The following is a 17,389-nucleotide window of genomic DNA, read 5'->3' as shown; positions in this document are numbered from 1 at the left end:
CACCAGTACTGCTACTTGTACCCAATCCCCAGCCAGCCGGTTCCCTCCTCACATTCAACAATTCAGCTTTCCCTCCTCTTGTCAGCCACAAGTGGTTTTTCAGGCTGTTAATGGTGGAATTTGGTAATGAAGTGCATGCTATTTGATTCTCAACAGGCAATTAGACTTCCTCATTTAGTTTTTAGGGCTTTAATTACCTGACTTGACACTAATGTGACTTAACCAGCATCCCACCCTGCTATGCCGCTACCATTAATGCCAGTGCAATGTGCACAATAATTATGACATATGATATCATCGGCAGCTCATCTACATATCATTCACAGGGTGGGGTTTTTCTCCCAAATTGGTCTGATGGTAGGATCACACATTCCCTAATTAACACCTTCTTTCTGTGGTTACTAATGAGTCTGTTGATACCACTTCTTCAGGCTGCCTCTATTATAATATGTCTTGTGGGTATATCCAACTCCAACTGTCCACTTTAATTAAGAGACAGATGTCATTGACTCTCTTTCATTTAACAATTAACAGACACGTAGTCCCCTGGATGGTAAGTGAGAAAGGGAAATGTTTCATCTTTTGTTTCTTTCTTCATTGTACATGGCAGAACTCTGGGAAATAGCTTGGCTGAGGGACTGGGAATGAGACTGATACCTGAAATAGCAGCTTCGGGGTGAAAGTCAGCCTTGGACTTTTTTTAAAGAAAAATGGGGTTAAGGCAAAACACAGTGAATTAATGGAGGCAACGGGGGCAAAAATGATTTATGGAGAAGATTTAAACAAGTCACAGGAGAAAACAACTTTCCCATTTAACAAGACTTGTCAGGTTCACCTATGGCTCTTTCTGCAGCTTCACCAGGAATTAGAAACAGTTGTGTTCATTTCATATTTTGAGCACAACTGATCTGATCCAAAACCTAACAAAGAAGGGGTTCTCATTGAGCTTTGTCAAGCTTTCACTAACACTGGATCATGGAAGTGAAGATTTTCTATACAGCCTAATCCACGCTGGTTGTAAAACAGCATGAGAAAAGGCAGAACACAAAATGGATATGCAATGTCTGCTAGAGAGATCTTTTCCGTAAACCACCATAGTGTCTTTGCTCTTGAAAGCAATGTTTAAGCTAATCCTTCAGGAGGCTAAAAAGATGGAAATCAATAGTATTTGTTTTGTTTTAGCATTGAAAAAGCTATTCAGGACATAGCATTCATACAAAGCACCTGTAGCATTCCTTTTAAAGCTCTTCTATCTTTTGATTATTTTTGTTTACAAAAGGGGAACATTTATACAAAAATAAAATATACACTTCAGAAGAGCAGATTTATTAATCTGTGTTAGCATATTTCATATGGTGTTATACAACATTATAGGCATAAAGTTTTATTATTTCATAAATGTAAAATAATACCTTCAAATCCCAAAGTCTGTATTAAATATAAAAGCTGAAAAATAGAAAAAAATTTAAATAAATGCTTTTTTATTTTGTTTGCTTTTTGCAATGGAAAAACTCAACCTTTAAACAGAGATGACAGTTTAAAATTGTGACTGATTTTGAGCTCAGTTCTAAGTTACCATAAGGGATTAACAGAAGGGTTAAAGTCAGACATGTTGCTACTTTGAAATTCAATAGCTAAGCCTTCAACAACATCTGCTGCTCAGGTTTGGGCTGCTTTCTGGTATTTCCTCTGTGGCTCTTACAATCATTTTCAGCATCTCGCCTGCCCCAGTGTCTTGCTCAAACTCATAGGGACTTGCAGTTGCATTTCTCATGGCCCCACACCTCCTGTTATCAGACATATTTTTGCAAAGCAGAGTGATCTGTAAAAGTGTACATATACTTTGACGTAAATAACCATTTTATGTAAGATGCAAGGGAAAATAAACCCATGCTGATCACATGTCCAATTCATCAGAGATGTAAATGATACCTGTGTATCTAAGAATGCTTATGATTTGATTTCAAGTGGCTTGGAACGGAAGCCATGAAAAAGACTTTCAAATAAGGGGCCCAGTGGAAGGTTAAGGCAATACATTTACAAAACTGGTGCCCTCTGGTTTTTCCTCTCCCCAGCATAATAGACCTAAGACTTTACCCCTTTGGCTGGGCATAATAAAAGCCTTCAAGCTGGAGAAAATGGTTTAGGATAGAAGATGTGATAGTATTGGGAAAATCATTAACAACAGGAAGTATCAAGAACATGAAAAACTGCTTACTTAAGCAAAGCAAAGGAGAAGAGAAGGAAATCAGTGCTCTATAAAACCAAGAAGAAAGTGTGATACCCTATAAACTGCACTATTATTCATTCCTGTTGCAAGCCACAAAGCTTATTCTTTCACAAGATCTTTTCTAATGGATAAACTCCTTACAACTACAATGCAGGAATGCAATTTAGTAGTCCTCTATAAAGAGACAGACAATCCAGCTTTCAGTATTTACACCATCTCCAGTTTTAATATAGGAATATTGTACTGTTCCCTGTCAAAGGTTAGTATCTTCAGCAAGAGAAACATTGGCAAGGGTAAAAACAAGTTTCCACTGTTGCTGCTTTGAAATAATAGTTCATTTTAATAATGACAAGTGAAAGACTTTCACACTTGGACTTAAGATACTGACACATTATTCCTGAAGTGGACATGTTAGTATTTTGTTTGTTTAGTTTTCTTTAAACACTGTGATGTATTTCCTCCATTCTGGGTTCTCAGTACGAGTTGTGCTTATTAAACCACTGCCCTATTAGAAGAACACAGCACTTAAGTATTGCTTCTGGACACATACACCTTGACTGTCCTCCATTATTTACCTTGGGTAGCCAGCACAATAAAACACCTGGTCTTGTATCCAGTAAAGCATGTTCTTCGTTCTGTGATTTTTATTTTTTTTTACTTGATTATTTATCTAAGTGAATTGGGGCTATTCATCCACAGCAGTCTAAAAAGTCATGCTTTATAGTCAACATTTGGTCAGATTAGAGCTTTACCAGGGAAATGAATGATTAGCTGTTCCCTTACCAGCTGAACATCCAGTAGTACTTACTATATACCTACAATCCATCAATTAAATATAGCCAACTATTGTAGTGGTTGAAGAGTTCATGAATAGTGCTGTAGTGTCCTCTTCCAGAGATCCAAAATGGGACAGCGCATTGTCCCGCTAAGGCATTTCATGATGGTTATCAACCATAACACTGGTCAGTTGAGCGGGGATCTCCACATGATCACATCTTCATTTGCAAAGGCTGCACAACCTAAGGCATGCTACGGCTGTGGTACAATCACATTTTAGAATAAAGATATTTTTGTTTGCAAAAGTGTTCAAGATGAAAATTGCTCTTTTAGTGATAGATAGTGTAGTAACTGGCAAATATATTTATTCCCCAGAGAAGGGAGTTATTAAATCAAGGAGCCTTGATCTTCTCTACCCTGCCCTGGCAACAGAAATATTATTAAATATGTGAGATAGCTGCAATTTGCATGAAAAATAGAGAACACAGATAAAAGATTGCAGGCAGCTTTTAAAGAATTCACACTGAAAGCATCTCTAAGAGGTAAAAATCAGCAACAAAAGTTTGTTTGGGGATGTTCTGGAAACAAATCAGGGCTACAAGGAGGCATTCAGAAAGGTGCTGATTTACAGGACAGCTAAACACCTCATCTCTGCCAAAACTGTGTCCTGTTAGCATTAAATGTCTGCAAGTAGGCCAAAGAATTCAGAGGGACACATAAAACACAAGTTAATGGAGACACCTCATTGTTGGCAAAAAATGGTTGGACTCAAGTTGCTATGGAAATTTTAGGAAATGAAAAGATTCTAAATCTCATAAAATTTATTTGTCAAAAATCTGTAGGTCTGAGCAACCACCAAGCTCTCCCCAGAGGAGGCAAAAGTGGCCTCATCCCCAGAGAAGTCCCTCGGCTGCAGACCTATTCTAGCCACAAATTTGCTCAGGCCTATCGTATACAAACTCACTAGAGGGAAAGTATTGTTTATAGTTGCTTAAGGATAATCTTTGTTGGAGCTGAGCATGCACAGTACTTCCTTTAGTCAGCTTTAGACAGGGAAGGGTGATTTGAAAAAGGAAAAGTGTCCTTCAAAGCTCCAGGTGAAATCTGATACTACAAAATGGGACAGTGTTGCCATCTACTACAAGCGATGGCCTCTCTCACAAAAGCACTAGAAGAAAGTGGGTGAGAGAAACAGCAAAGAAGGTGTCAGCTGAATGGCTGGAGGAGTCTCTCCTTTCCCACTCCAAAAGGAACGGGGACAGATGTGGGTTATAGGAGCATCCATCCCCTGTTGCAGCTATCACTATATCTTTGCTGTCATATACTCAAAAAAAACATAGTAAGCTTACAATTTTGGAGAACATTACCTTGATTTCTACGGAACCCTGCTAATTACACAGGTTTTCCCATAAAGGAAAGAACTAGTCCTTTTGGGGGGAAAAAAAATAAAATCAATCAGGCTGTTAAAATAAATGAATAGACTTTTCTGTGCATATTAATCTGAAACAATAGGAGCCAACTATGTTTACAGATACAATGATATTTCCTCCTCAAGAACACAACTAATAAGCTCAAATGATGCAAGTCTACATGGCAGAGAAAAGACTCCAGAGAACAGAAACTTTCTTCTGACAGTACAACAAACTTTAGGTAAATTGAGACATATCCTCTTGGATATCGGGGGGGGAAAAAGGGAAAGTTCAGGATTTAGTCAAAGTTAGAAAGAGATTCTGCATACTCAGTTCTGCCTCTTTGAATGATAGATAGTTCATGTGGGGAGATACACTGCCTAGACCAAGGCTCCCCCAGGGCACCCGGTCCAGTCCTCTGGGCTGTTGCGTGACAAGTGTGTTACATGAATACATCTATCATTTTCCACTTGGAAACCCTGGGAGCTCTTCTCACTTTCTTTGAAAACTTAGGGCATACTGGGGGCTGCCACCTACATCAGCATCCCTACCTCTTCCCTGGCGGTCTTGCCAAAGAAGCTGAACCATGTTGCTCCGCACGCCTGTGGTCTCTGTACCTTCATCTCCCAAAGACCAGTTCTTTCAAAACACATTTTCAGGCATGTGTGCTAGCTTGCATCACAGCACATGCTGCGGAACATGGTTTAGATTCATCGATTCTTTGCTGATAAAAGCAAACAGGCTCGAGCCAGTCCCAAATGAGTGAGCCCAGTCTTCCAAAAGCATTTCCCAGGCAGCAGTTGAAAGAACGCAGCTTTACCCTGCCCCTGTGCTAAGAGGGGATGTCCTCGCCCCTGGGAAAGTTTGCTGCCTTCTCTGGAGAGTGCTAAGCCTTCCAGGCATGACTTTTATCCATATCTCAAAGCTGCTTCTGAAGATCAATGTTTTTGCTGTCAGACTGTAACAAATGGCAGAGATTTTTAAATTTTCTTTTTTTCAGCCATCCTGAATTCCCCATTGCCTTTATTTATATATATTTATATTGCCCTTGCCCCTGCCAGGAAAAAAAAAAAAAAGGGGGGGGGAGGGGGGGGGGGCAAAACCCCCAAAACATTCTCCACATTATCGCAGCCCTTTGTGTCCATGCTAGAGTTGCTTCAGCAACCGTTCCTTTGGTTACACACTTGGAGGAAATTACTCCTGGTGAAGGGAAGAAAATGCCTCACTTTCATAAAGAATCCAATTTTAAGGGGCAGATCATCGCATCTGGACTTAAGACAGTAAGTGACAGGGGCTATAAACTGGAAAATAAAAGATTTTGTGGCCTGAACTCCTATTGGCAGGATAAATCGTTCAAATTACACAAGATCCTGGTTATTGCTGTTCAGAAGTCTTCCAGCATTTTTCATTCTTTGCTAAATTTATCACACTAAATCCCTTCCCCAACTTCAAAGTCTTTTGAGATACAGAAGCTGAAAGACTTAAAAGTGCTGTGATCCAAGGGGACTCTATGATGAAAACAGGCTTCAGTAATAAAACCTCTTAATTGTTACCGTAACTCAGCACGATACACTATCTCAATGTCATCAGCAACAAAAAACTTCTCAACAGGAAATACTGATTTAGGGGATCTACCCATTGTCTCATACACATTCAGAAGTGCTGCTGAGAGAAGCAGCCTTGTTCAGAGACCCCTCAGAATAATTAATTTTTAAAATACCATGATTTTTAGAACAGAGATTCTTTTGTAGTACATCTCCCGTCCATGACCAGAGAGCAAAAACCACATTTCTCCACATATATATTTACTTTCATAGCAATACTTCACATCTTAAATAACAAGGCTTATTTTCCAGTGGAGGTTCAGTTCAAAAATCAATTAAATCAATTGGAAACAATGACGGAGTTAATCTTTTTTTTTTTATTTTCCCCAGTTGTTCTAGAAATATTCAAGGAATACAATATCAGCTGAGGGGAGAGAGCAGCAATCAACAATATAAAAATCAGCCTGTCAATCTAAGATACTTCTCCATCGATCACTTCCATAGTACCCAGACAATATGTTCAATACCAAACTCAAATTAGTAATTCACTTAGGCATTCCTTAGTTGTGCTGTTGCTATTTTTAACAGATATTTTAATTATTTAAATTTTGCAGGACTTTCTACATTTCTGTGTGTGTTTCAAACAGGAGTGACAACTATACAGAACAACAGTTCTGACCTGATTACAAAAAGGGGCAAATTTCAAGGTGGCTCATTTATTTCTGTAGGGTAAAATTAAGTTTATTTGCTACAGACCTACCAAATATTCACTTCCAAATCATTCTGCAAAGCTACTCCCAACAAGTCCTTCTTCCTTTCCACATCACCTGAAACAGCTCCCCAGGAGTCTGCACACATTTGCTGATCTGACAGGACCTGTCAATAGGTATCACACAGAGTTCTTAAGAAGTGGCACTGTGGCCACTTTTCATTCAAAAACTTTTCATTCCTGGGATGCAAAACTGGACCTCTCTTGACATACCTTAATCTCTGAGGTCCCTGACAACCCAGAGAGCCAACTCAGGGGTTATCTTACTCATACGTACTGAAGTTTTCTGGAAAGAACAGGCTGAAACCATTGCAGCAAAGTTCATAGAGTCAGCCTCAGACTTGCTTTCCTTCAGCCATTAACCTCCTGCCTAAGACAACAGAAGCTTCCTGGAAACCTCCCTGCCGTTTTCACTTGCACCAGCAATTCTTCCATGCTCAAGTTACACAGGCAAAATCCCTTCATTCTTACCAGGATTACTCCTGAATCGCAGGAGTAATCGCAGTAAGATGGTCCAGAAGAACTGCTATGTTGTACAAGTTAACTCTTGATCAAAATGCAATAAATAGTTCACATAAATAGCTAAAACCCCACAAGCAATAACAAAAAAAACTATCAGAAAATTCCATTTTCTATAAGGATGAATGAGAACCAGCTTGTACAGACCAGTGCCTCTGTATAAATGCTGAAGACAACCCCCTGAGTGAGAGTCTAATGACTGAGACACAAAGACTAAATTCTCCCTTGCCAAGCTCTGCTTAATGTAGAATAAAGAACTGGGAAACAAACAGATATCTCCATGACCTTGATTTTATGGCTGATCAGCTTAGATGCTCTGCATTGTTCTCAGCTGCTTTTGACTAAAAGGAGTCTGTGGAGCAAAGAGGTTAAGCAGCTCATGACAAATGGGCACAGGGAAAACCCGTCCACTTGCTGATGAAGTAGTTACAAACTGCATAGACAAATTCAGTCCCATTTTCCGCCACAGATTTCTTGAGACAAGGGGCGCAGAAAAGTCAAGATTTTAGTTTGTATAAAACTAAATCAAATTTGGTGATATTTTCTATTCCTCAGGTCTCTAATGCTATTGCATTTAGTTGGCCGGTCAGAAAATTACTTTTCATAGATAAGATCCTTGTTTTTTGGACGAGTTTATCACTGCTAGCTATACAGCTCTTCAGTTTATCCACACAAGTGTATGACTTTACTTCCTTTACTAAGATGATTAACATCTTTGACAATAATCGCACCCAGTTGATTCTATGCCAGCAGGACACTTTGCATAGTCCACACATAGGATGAAACTTATGTTATGGTTAAACCCATGAGACACATACATCAACGATATGAATGAAAAATGCCTTCTTCAGCTATGTTTTGATCCTGCTCTTGCTAAAAACAATGGCATTTATGCCAAGATGTTGAAGACAATGCTGTAGCAGAGAAAAGCAGGATTTGAGGGACATGGAAGTCTCACAAAACTTCCTTCGGCCTTTACACAGGATCAACTATAGCCATGCAATTGCTGATCTGCTCTAAAAGACACCTACTGACTGAAACTGTAGATATATTGGGGCACATTTTCAGCTAATGTGAAGAAGTTGTTTGAAGCAGTTGCCATCAAGCAAAGTATCAGGTCTGATAGTTCTTCCAGACTCCAGGTTTACTCATTTGGAAACACACATAGGTGAAGCTACAGTTTACAGTAACCTCCTGTGTCAGAGTAATGGGAATCAAGATGGACTAGATGTTTGCTGGCTTTCAGCAAGATGCATCGAAGGTGTATTGGATTGATGCAAGGAGTGTCTGAATTTTCCATTTTGCTATCTATTCAATATCCACAGCACTGCATTCTTTGCTTTTCTGGTGAAACACAGTGAAAATCACTGTCTCAGGGGCTTTTTCTTTCTCTCTCTCTCTCTCTTTTTTTTTTTTTTTTTGTTAAAAAGGGTATCCTTTTCTGATGGGAATACTAGCAGATGACATTTCCCATGCCCGTGACTCATTCAGGTGCATATACAGAAATATCTTTGTGTCAAACTAGGCTAATTACACCACTATTCCCTAGTTATGAATTATAGCAAAAATTCAATTTAAACTCATCCCTTCTTCACGATACTTTAAAACAACTACATTACCCCAATAAGTGCCCGGGTTCAATGAGAGACAGGTGGGAAATACAAAGTGAATTCTTGCCACATTGCAGTGGGAGGAGGATGCCTAACCCCTCTGTGCTTTTGAAAAAATCTACTCCTCCATTTCTAAAATGTAATCTCTAGAAAAAGTGCCCACACAGCAGTTTCTTGATGCCAGCAGGAAAACAGTTAAGCATTTTATGAACACAGTTAAGGACACTAATACTGCAGCACTGTTGCACCCTAAGCTCGCTATCAAGGTGTGCACTTTCAATGAGCTGCGCACTTTCAATGAGCTGCGCACTTTCAATGAGCTGCACACTTTCAATGAGCTGCACACTTTCAGAAGGAAGCTTCCACCCAGGAGACCCAGCATGGTGTTTTACAGCTCTGTGTACTGGAGATACAGTACCAAAGTTCTTGGCTTTGAACTGTCACTGATACTTGTTAAATTCTACAACAGAGGTGAAATTTTTGTTGTTTCTATCAAACTAGTTTATCATGAAGTTTATCATGAACCAATTCAGTCCAATAAGATCTGATTCCAAAGACAGTATGGAGAAGGAACATAGCTGAGATTTGGTAAGTAAATCTTGGTAATGATGTACCAGTTACAATACCATTTTGGGCACACAAACGCTCATGACGCTCCAGTAAAAACAATACTCAATTATGACAGCATTTTGCTGTCACAGCTCTGAAAGCACTATCAGAGGAATTATTATCCCAACTTTGGGTTTTGGGAAGCAAGGCACTGAGGATCAACATTTCCAAACTGGCTATCAATTTCTGTAGTGCTCCTGTATTTCCTGTGTTCAAGAGTCCAGCTGGAGCTAAGAGACCTCATCTTACAGAAGCACCAATTACACACAAGTCCCGTTGAATCACTGGGAGCTGCAGGTTATCAGCATTTCTAAAAACTTAATTAAGGAGAACAAAATGAATTTGTTGCGATAATCTGGACATGCAAAACTAAGGGATTACTTTGGAAAAACCATGGCCCACCTCTCATCCAAGGTCACACAGTACATCTATTGCACAGGAGGGAACTGAGTACAGGTCTCCTAATAGTGCATAAAGTAGAACTGTATAGGAGAACTATATGGAAACTGGGCTAATGATTCCTCTGTGGGCTTTGCAGTATTATGTCTCTAGTGCATAATCTGAATGACACTGATGAAGCATCATCATCATTTCATAATCATCCATACCACTGTAGACTCTGGAGGATATTTATGAGACTAGTTAAGAAATACACATGGGCTCCTTGTCTGTGTTATGAAAAATCAAAGTAACCACATACTGACTTTTTTTTTTTTAATGGCTTCTTTGAAGCATGAAAAACATAAGAAGAGGAGGGACAAATTCTTAAACTAGGCTGAAAAGAGAGACAACAACATAATTTACATATACAGGTATAATTGTCTGGTAACTAGCAAAAAATCTCAAATCCAAACATCCAATAATGACGTCTTCCCCTTGCTGATATTTAAAATATACATATTTCCTGATGAGTCTACTCCAAGTATAATTGTTCCTACATAAGCATTGCTTCTGTGAAATAAGATTTGCCAATCAGACTGCTGATGACAATCAAAGCAAACACTTACTAATTTTTTAAGTTCCTGAACCTGGCATTTTCAGACAAATATCATGGAAATTCTGAATGAACAAAAATTAATACTAAAGGTCAGACACAATAAAGAAACATTGAGAAAATGCTTCTGAAATACGCATTTGTCAGAGCAGCCTTTCAACAAAATTGTCCGCTTTACAAAGGAGGAAAGCAGATAAATTATTCTAGAGATACACATTAACAAAGAGTAAAAAGAGTTAGTTATGTGTTATGTAGTTTAAGAAATCCTCCCAGTTTTGTTCTTGCTAAGCGATATCTGATTATAAGATATCAAATTGATAATTCCAAATAACATATCTGGAGAGCAGGAAGCTTTTAATGAAGTAATTCTCAACCACTGAGAACCTTCTCCCTCTCTGTTCCTCTGCCTCTCTATTCACTCACTCATTAAAACGTGGTGGATCTCCAACAGATTACACAGAAATGTAATTTAAAAAAAAAACAAAAAACAAAAAACAAACCCACAACATGGTAACAAAATATATTTTAATATATGTGCAAAGGGTAGAAATTAAAAAGGCTTCCTTCTCATCAGCAAATCTTTTCTTAGAAACCACTGCTCCTTTATCCAGTTTAAAAACTTCTGCAACAGTTATGAAGCAAGGGCTAATCGGATAAACCATATGCACTTGGCTGAAATTCTGAACGTTAGTATTTAGAACCCAAATTACTTTCCTCCAACTGACATTCAGTATTCTGTAAATAAATTTAAAGAGACTTCCTCATTTAGAAACATTGAAAGACGGGTAAAAAGGAAGGGAAATGGTTAACTTCCTTTTATTTGCCCTTTTCTATTATTCATAGTTCCTTTGCATAATACTGTTTAGATGTAATCCTTTATAGGTTTTATACTGCCCACCATTAGCATTAAAATCGAAATTTATTATAGGTCACATGCTCATCTGATGTAAATTAAAGTAGCTATTGAAATAAAAGTTACAGACTAAAAGTAATGCTGAACACTGGAGCAATAAGGTTCTCTCTCTCTGCTTGACAAAAAGTGTGTTGGAAATTTTCATTAAAAAGGAGACCGAGACTATCTGTTGACAAAATATGCTTCTCTTTGCCTAGTGAAAAGCATCTATTCCCTTCACCAAAATATATCCATTGAGACTAATCCCCACACAGTAAGGAAATAAATGCTACATAAAACTGCATCTTAAACATTTGGTATATTCACAAAAATGAAACCAGACCAGCTAAGAATGTAAAGTTGAAAACAAAGCAGGTATATAACAAAAGTCATCAGATATTATTCTTTCAGAAGACTTGAGAAAGCTTCCCAGAAAATTCATTTCTAGAAGAAAAGTGTGTATATACACCAGTGACTCATGCTTCTAAAAACATCTTTCTGCTTTTCCTACTGAACTTTCTAGCCACCTGTTGCATTAACCCATCTTACACACACAGCAACCTCATAACAAAATAATGCAAACCAACCTGCCTGAAATCACATTATCTTAGGGACAGAACTGGGAAGCAAATCTGTTCCTTAGTCCCCATTCAGTGCCATAGGAAGAAACAGTCAAACTCAACTCTACAACATTTGGTGGCTTATGTTACTTTCAGCCATACGTTTTACTGAGTGCATAATTCTGGAGGAGAGGTTATTAATTTCTAATAAACTAAGGAAACTACCAGTGCATAAAGCTAGCACCATGTCCAGGTCAACACCAAACCTCTGACTGCTCTGCAGCTGAGATACAATGCATTGCTGCAACTGAAAATGGAACCATAACACCTACAGTTGAAAAGTTTGTTTAATTTAGGGTTAAGCCTCTAGCATGTGCTGACACAGTACAGAACACATTGTCTGAAGCCATGGGTCCAGACAGCCCAGCCCCAATACTCTAAATGAGCTTCCAAACCCCACCAGCTATGTCCAGCTTTTCAGATATCCCAAAGACTATCAGATTGTCTGTTACTGACGTAGGCAAATCCCATCTTCTGTATAACAAACACAATATTCCCAGTCCTAATCCCAGCTTTAATCACTGTGCTCGGACTTTAAACAACACAAAAATGAATGGCAAGTCCTCCATGCCTGCTGGTACAGGCCTTTGTCTCTGCAGTACAAAGGAACCAAGTTCTGCAACACCTTGTTTTCCCGACCCCAAACTGAAACCTAATGTCGTATGAGTTAGCATTCTGCATGGTGACAGAACCCATAAATGAGAGAATATACCCACACGCTGTTTGGGATGGAGCACAATTTTGAATGGGGTAACACTGCAATATTCAGGAATTCAAACAGTTTTGCAGCTCCTGCTTTTCTGGAAACTAAACCTAACCTTAGCCTTATCCTGAACTGACTTGGCACAATCAATAATAACCTCCAAATATAATGTAATCCTCAACCCAAACAGAGCTTTGTTATCCTCTTTGAATCGGACACTATGCAATCTGCAGCAGTTTGTGTGGCCCCACTTTTTTATTTTTCCCCTCTTAATGCAGCTCCCTATGCCTACCCTGAAATACTTGTAAGCATTTGGATTTATACAGGAAGAGTCCAAGTGTGGGCACACAATAATATCTCCATCTAAAACAAAAACATGGGTAAACCACTTTCAGTTTTCAAGGACGACTGACATTTCATCAAGTTTCAGGTTACTTTGTGTGCTAGGAAATGAAGCAGTATATCCACGCTTTAACAGGAGAAAGGCTCAGGTTTGTATAGTACTCATCAATAGCTTACGTATTCACTGAATTCGGCTTTTCACCTCTTTGTTTCATGCTTTATTGTTCTCCTCTCTTTACTGAATGTGACAAACCTCATCTAATAAAGAATATACCTTTTTATTTTTCAGTCATTTGCATGGTGCAAATTTCTGTTGCCAAGTAAAACTTGATTTCTAAGTATCACAATTACGCTCCTAGACTTCTGAAGAGCCCTGGGAGCTGCAAGCAAGGGTGCTAGGGATTGATCCTTTGTTCTTCCAAAAGCTTACGTGATGTTCCAGCTGTATCAAAGAGCCACAGGACAGCTGAAATAGGTTCCTGGAATAAACACATTATGAATGAAAGTGTTCCCTGCTGAGCATAAAGACATTGCAATGGATCCAGGTCAGCCAGTATCACTTGCAGTTTTGATGCTTCTCCACAAGTATATGAGCTGGGCACGTGCTGGAGTCACAGATCTGCAAACCCAGCCGTCCCAGCTGCAGGACTGCGGGCAGTCAGGACACTGAGCAGAAAGAGATTTAAAACTCCCAGGGAGTCACTGCATCAGAGAGGGCACTTTCCTGTACTACACACCATCTCCCTCTTCTCTTTGTAGCTCTCTGCTACGGACATGACTGTGTGCCTGGATGGAGGGGAGGGCAAGCAGTGAGGGAGGCAGAAGACTTAGAAAACAGATGAGGTAACCTTGGCTGAAACACATTATTCTCCAGATATTCTCAAGAGTTTAGAGTTCTAACATATTAGACAGCAGCTTTAGCAAAGCCTGGGGTACCTCTCAGACTCCAACTCACTCCAGGCATATGTTACCATACGGAAAGATTTGCAGCATATCTATACCAGGGAGAGAAAGGCAGCAACAGAGGTTTGATGCTAGTCCACTGTCACAGACCTGGCCGCAGCACCAGAACTCAAGAATGCTGGCCCTACCCCATGGGGCTAAGCAAAACTTTTCACTGACGCAGCTGTAAATGCAGTGCAATACACTGGCTATGGTGGACTTCCAGCCCTCTATGTTAACAGTAGTCTGTGTCTCTAGGTTGTTACTCACTTTTACGTTGCTATAGCAAGAGCACAATCTGGAGTAATAGTCTATCCTATGCTTGTGCTCTGTGTTTGGGGAATGGGTAATTGGTTTTATAGCTTTTTATGAAGTCTCATTTGTAATGGCAGCCAGCTGCTTTATCAGCCACCATATCCTCTCGTTCCCCCCTCTATACACCGATAAATTTTACTCTTGACCCTGATCCGGTCAGCGCTCATGAGACACATTCTCTTGTGTCAGATCTCTCCCAAGTGCTTTTTTCACAAAATCCAGCACAGCGTGCGATGGTCTCAAAGAAGAAAGACCCAAGCCTCAGTAACAATCTACTATTTGTGTTTTCATATAATCACATCTGGGCTAGTGTAACTCATTCTTCATAGCTGCAGAACTGCAGCCTCTGAACTTTGTTATTCATAAACAGTGATTTAAACATCACCCAGAATTTGAACTTCCCCTTTGCAATCTGTCTCCATGAACCACTGTGGAAACACAGGTGCTCTATGCAGACCACCCACATATAAAACTGCCTGTCCACCTCTCTCCCTTGCATTGCCCCTTGCTTAGATCTAAACTGCAGAGCAGACCTGACAGTTGCATAAAGCCATGGGGTGGCCTTAGGTACTCGAAATCAGAGCAGTCAATTCAGACTGCCAAATTCATGTCACTTGCAGACTAATTGAGCTTATAACATTTACCTGCAGGTTGCCTCTGCTCCCTCTAGTTGCCTTCCTTGCTTGTTGAATACAAGGCATTCTTTTTCCCAAGCAGCTTCATGCAAACACTGAGATAAGGGCGGTTGTTGCTTTTTTTTTCCTGAAGGAGAATGTTAGGAAAAGCTCCAGCCATTAATTTGATGAAAGAGGTGCTAGAAATTACAGCAAATAGCAACATCAATCCATATAAAAGCTCTGCAGTGTTTTTATTCCAAACTCACGCAACCAGGCAATGCAGAGCATGTGTGTTTTTCATAGCCACTCTCTTAGCCCCTCAGTTATCTTCTGTCAGGTGTAAGTAACACCTGTTTCCCCTGTTCTTATTTTGGATGTTTCTCACATTTTGTATGACCCTCCAGAGGACAGGTAGTCACCCCAAGTCCTAATAAGATGTCTATTTGTCTAAGTAATGAGTACCAAATATTTGTTTGCAAAAATGTACCTGACTAATAAAACCCATCTGTATAAAAATTTGAAAAGAAGCCGTTATTATCCTAATAATAAACAGAATCTCTAAAAGGGAAGAATGTTTCTCTGCTGTAAAACAAACAAAACTTTGAAAGCAATCTGCAATTCTCGCTGGTTTCTGTTTGGGAAGGATAAATTTCTTTTGCCCAATTTTGTTCTTACGAGGCCAGAAGTCTCATTCTAAAGAAAAGCTGATTGTTTCAAGATCAGGATATTTTGTAAAAGCAGCGGAAATACAAATAGGTTTTAAATGGCTTAAAACAGAAAAAAAAAGAAACCCAAATAGACAAAAGGGAGTGAAAAATGGAAGGCAAAAGAGGGGAAACCTTTGTAATGGAGCCAAAGATGCCGTGCAAGTAAAGAATGCTGAAATGAAAAGTTACTGTTGTAACACCACACTGGTTTGGCTGGTTAAAGTCTTAACCAAGTACGAAGTCCTCCACACGGGTACTAAGGTCAGATACAAAACCCCAAAATTCCCACCTGGCACGAACCAAAGGGAAACACTAAATATGTGGATTTCTGTGGAATTAAGACCTTGCACACACTTCTGGTCTCCTGGTTAAATACTAACATTTTGTTGAAATCCTTTAATATTTGTGGTAGGTCCAAAGAGTTAACTCCTTGATAGGTTTCTGGCATTGGCGTTGCTACAGGCAACATCTCTAGAAAAATATCATGTTAAGGATAAACAGTCTGGTCAGTGAAATGTTTTGCTGATAGATCTGACACCAAAAAAACTCATCATTAAGGGAGCAGGTAAATTGCTTATTCAAAGTAAAAAGTCTCTCAAGAAATTCAGCTTTACAGCAACAAGATGCATGTGCACAGTAAGTCAGCACAGCCAACTAAGACCCAATTCCACACCACTGAAGCAACAGACACACTGCAGCTGAGGTCAGCTGGGCACAGGACTGATGCCAAAGCAAGCAAATGTAAAACTTACCACTCTCCCTACAAGTCTGTAGAAGCAGCTATGACTGAAACAGGCACAAGGCAAGGTGATAATAGGAACATCCTACCTCAAGATTCTTTTGTACCCCTTCCCAGCTGGGATGTTCACACAGAATTTTTGTGCAGTTTTAAGCACTGTTTTTAAATCTGAGAGGGGTGATTTTAAACCCTACAGGAGAAGAGCCAAGACTCTTCCAGATGCGCTTTATAAGACTCCAATGCATGTTGCTATTTCCTGAGCCTAAGCAGACCCTGCAGCCATCATCTTCAACATCTCTCAAAACCCAAGCAGCAGCTTCAGAAAATTCTACAAACTTGCAAGAAAATATATTTTCCAACTGCTCCCAAGAAACCTAAATAAAGTATAGAAACCACATGGTAGTTTTCTTTGACTCACACAGTCATTTTACCTGAAGATCTCTGCTCCCAAAGCATTCTGGTCAAATGATTTACACCCAGCTAAACTTTGTTTGCTAGTGTAAGAGGAACTGTCTGGACACTAAAGATAGATGAGGATTAAAGATTTTTTTGATCATCAATAAGAAAATGTGAGGCTAATAAGCAGAGACACAAAAATCCCAAGAGTCTTGCTGGGGTGAGTGCCAGCTTGGGAGGGTACTACAAAAAGCAACAAAATACAATAGTACCATATGGAGGTTGCAGAGAAACTGCTTTTTGGACGATCATGTGACAACAAGTTACAGATCACGGACCACATATGACCCTATAGGTCATAGCAGCTCCTGACAGAACCACTTCCCAGGCAAGTTATCAATAACACTCACAGGCAAATCTACTTATGAGGACGTTTCCCAGCTCAACCACATAATGGAATATAATCTTCAACCCCTTCACAACAAAATAAATTTCTCTTTTGACAACTGACTCTATAAGAAAGAATCGCAGGCAGAAAGCCAGGCTGTAACCACAACATTGGTGTGTATGTGCATGTTACTCTCAGTATACAGTGTTCAATGCTTGTTCCCAAATTCATCCTGCCTTCAACTTGGCTGACCATTAATGTCTCAGC

The sequence above is a fragment of the Vanellus vanellus genome (genome assembly GCF_965231255.1).
Source record: "Vanellus vanellus genome assembly, chromosome: 14".
Classification (NCBI taxonomy): domain Eukaryota; kingdom Metazoa; phylum Chordata; class Aves; order Charadriiformes; family Charadriidae; genus Vanellus; species Vanellus vanellus.
This window is presented reverse-complemented; position numbering follows the sequence as displayed.